The following is a 3,950-nucleotide window of genomic DNA, read 5'->3' on the forward strand; positions in this document are numbered from 1 at the left end:
GTTGTGCTTATTTTCTGTCCTTTTGGGGTACTGTAGTCTGCCTTTTTTCAGGTCTTCATGGTGGGAAATATGGCTTGATGGAAGTTTTTCTTCATTTGATTGGATGGTCTGAGGAAGGAAAATATCCTAAAGTATGAAGCCGTTAAAAGCAAATTGACCTAACTTTTTTCCTCTTTTTCTTTTATTTAAGATTCTGAGCAGAACATCTTTCTCCTGCACTGTAGTTTATTTGATCTGCTTGAGAGCCTGGTGTGAGAACTCATGAGGAATCTGTCAAAAATTCACTTTCAGGATTCTGTGAAGAAGAATTTATCAAAACGTTCACAGTCCTGTTATCTGCCAAAATAATGCCAGGCAACATATCCTTTGGTGAAATTAATAATGTTGCTAAAGACTTAAAAGCAAAGAGGGTTTAAGTTAAGATAATGTTAGAACTGAATTAGTCTGTATGGCTATTTTTCTGTAGCCTGGGCGAAAGCCGACTGTTGACTCTGTCAAACAGTCTGGGAAAACCCAAGAGGAATCCGTTTCCATGGAGGGCGGGACCTTACCCAGCAACTTAAATTTATTGGAGTAACGGAGTTCCCTTAACCAATGATAATGTTTAGAAATGACGTTGGTTATGCGCCGAGGTTCATGCTTACTCTCGCGAGGCTCTAGCTCGCGAATCACGCTTCCCACATCCGCTTTCATTATACCGGTACCATTTGATAAATCAAACTTTTCCCAAAGCCAGTTGGAAGGAGAGCTACGACATCCTTGCCACTAACAAAATTGACGAGGCATTCCTCTTGCTCTCGTTTTAATTGTGTAATGATCTCCAGAGTTGAGACAACTTCATGGATAGCTTCTAGCGTTCTTCCGTCGCCATGTTTATTTCCGCTGCGGTTGAACTACAATTATATGGACTACAATGGACTCCGCGCGTGAGTTCTGCGTCACCACTCGCAACTGTTTGCTGATTGGCAAAACACTGAGCGAACCGAGGTAGGGGGATTTGGCCAGACTATGTGCGGAGCCAAAATCTTTGGGCGGAAGTACGTAGGATGGCGTCGCCAGGCTAATTTTTCTGAACCAAAGTATGAATAAACTTGCATATTTTTTGCTGCACTGGATCAGAATTTCCACCATTTATAATGTTTTTTGTTATGTATTCTACAATACTTTTTTACTTTTTTAAGACAATTTAGATATCTATGCAAATACTGTAAGTTCATAAATCACTCGGTGACAGCCTCTTTGTCACTGATAACCGTTGTTACAAAGTTAATACAACTAGTGAACCTCTTTTTAACTTGACAAGTGCCAGAGGAGCACAGTAACATGAAGGAGGAACATAAATATTCTCTAATTCTATCATTGGAGGGGACTATTGTTTTTTAGTTCGTGTCTCTCTCCAAGCTTAATGAACATTTTTTGTGGCTGCAGCAGACGTAGTTGAATTGCAATGACAGTGAAATTACAAAAAACTGGTGCGTCCAGCAGTGCTGGTTGAATAGCAGTGGTTTACTACTGCCAAGCGAGCCTCCAATCAGATATAATGTAGTAAGAATGAAAAGCCACTAGAGGGAGACATAAATCTAAAAATGGGCTGAAGTGACACCTGCATTGCCTGTCCTGTAGAGGGCAGTGTATCCCTGCTGCTGTCTCTACAGGGCGAGTGCTGTTTTGCTGTTCATTGATGGCTGGATGATGCCAACAAAAAAAAAAAAAAAAAGATTTTGAGTGCAACCAGTTGAAAAAAGTGTCTTCATTCAACAGATCCATGAATGTGTGGGATCTTTCAGAATCTGTTTTCATAAGAACTTTCCTCTTAGTATCTTTAAGGGTGTCTTCAAGATGTGTTTGCCACTGATCACATTCCTCAGAGGAGGAATACACTGATAGTGATAAAGTGATTCATGAAGACACCAAACAGTTGGATCCGTTGGGAACAGCAGAGCTCAGATGGTCTGACTGGAGCAAGTGATTGCAATCAGGAAGAGTTAAGTGAAGGGTATTCTTTCATTTAAAGTTTGAAAGTCAAATTATGTTTGAATAATACACCAATAACAAGAGTAACAGCTGCTCACTTACTCCAAACCTCAAAGGAATTTGAATAAATGTTTCTTTATTTTTTTTGTTTTATCTCTGCAGATCATTTTCACTCCAGATATTTTAACTTTGTTACAAGAAAACCACTTTTATTAAAGATATCTCAGTTTCCATCAACTGCTGACACTGAGCCAACAAGGCCCATTTTTCCGACAAACCCATATTTTTAATGCTTTGAGTTTGGTTTGATGCCATTCAAAAATGTCCAGCACAGCCATGAATTAATATATGATCATTTGAGAGTTCATGCAACATCCCATCAGTCACATATCTCATAACAGTGAGATAACAAGTTGAATACAGTTATCAATGTAATGTTACAGTTATTTCACATATGCATGTATTTGTTATATCTGTTTCATATAAAATAATATCTCTGTGCTTGAAGGCTGTGATAATGGGAGATATAAGAAAATTACAGAAAACATCTAGAACTGTATAAATAATTATTCAGCAATAAATCTGAATATTCTCTCAAATAAGAATAATTTTTGAGCAATTATGAAGAAGATTAAATAGGAGGAGAGCTTAAATTCAGACTTCCATACACATCACATTGTATCTGTGCTGGTTTTGAGCAGACCATTTTTCTGGGTGTGTAATTGCTGGTGCTGATGCAGAAGGTGACTGTGCTTGCAGGTGTGTTACAGCATCATCTATCCAGTAAAACTGCATGGTCCCAACATACTGAATGAGTGATATTATGGCATTTTTTCAACCTAAATGAAAGAGAACCGTTACCCAAATGTTTTATTAAACATTGGAGTTGACATTCTTTAAAAAGAAAAAAAAGAAACTTTCCAATGTGCTCCATTTGAAGTCTTAATGAAGAACAACAACAAAATGTTTGTCACCAAAAACATAAAAGAACATATATGTCAGCATTGACCTTTGTATTCATATTGAGAAGTGCTGCATTGTCATCTTTTCTCCTTCTGCTTTTTTCCTCTTCATCATTTTCCCACTATTTCTTCTTCATTTGTCTCCTGCATCCTCCTCTCCTCACTCCCTCCACTTTCTCCCTCTTGTTCTCCATCTCTCTCATTTGCCTCCTCCCCCACCGTTTCCCTCTCCTGGTCTTTCTCCTCTCCATCATCGTTTTCCCTTCTTCCCTTTTCCCTCCATCTTCCCTCTCCTCTTTTTCCTCCTCCTCCTCTTCCTCATCCTGCCGCTGTCCCGTGTGAACAGAGGCTCTTTTCTCTCCTCTCTCCTCCTCTTTGGATGACCGCCTGTTCCTGGAATTCAGAAACCCCTCTCACTTTTAATTTATGCGCATATTAATTGCCCTCCATTGTAATTTTCACCGTGGGATACAACATGCAAATGCGCTATGCATTTGTGCGCGCGTACACGCGTGTCTAATTGTGCGTGAGCGTGTGTGTGTGTGTGTGTGCGTGTCATTTTCTTCTATCCTCGGTCAGTAATCCACGCAGACATTTCCCTTCTCCGGTTGTTATCTTTCATATACTTTTTACAGTTAATCAAAATGACATCTGAAATAATAATTGATATTTATGAAATTTCAAATCCGCCTGATTCATTTATTTCTTTTGATTTTTTTTAGTCTGAGATTTCGGATGGAAATTAGCATAATGAAATAAAATCATTAGCATTATTATTCAATCATTTAAAAAAAAATCAAATATAAATATATATATTTTATTCTTAAAATATAAATTACAGGAAAAATATCGCCTCCGTGAGGTTTTAAATGAGAACTCTTCCAGCGCTTTGCAGCTATCATCTATCAATTTGTCTCTATTATTCATGTTTGTTTATTCATTTTGATTGTAAAGTGATTCATGCGCACGAGTTTTCCTGTCTTTAAATCCCCATATTACATTAGGCTGTGAATT

The sequence above is a fragment of the Odontesthes bonariensis genome, chromosome 5 (genome assembly GCF_027942865.1).
Source record: "Odontesthes bonariensis isolate fOdoBon6 chromosome 5, fOdoBon6.hap1, whole genome shotgun sequence".
NCBI classification, from domain to species: Eukaryota; Metazoa; Chordata; class Actinopteri; order Atheriniformes; family Atherinopsidae; genus Odontesthes; species Odontesthes bonariensis.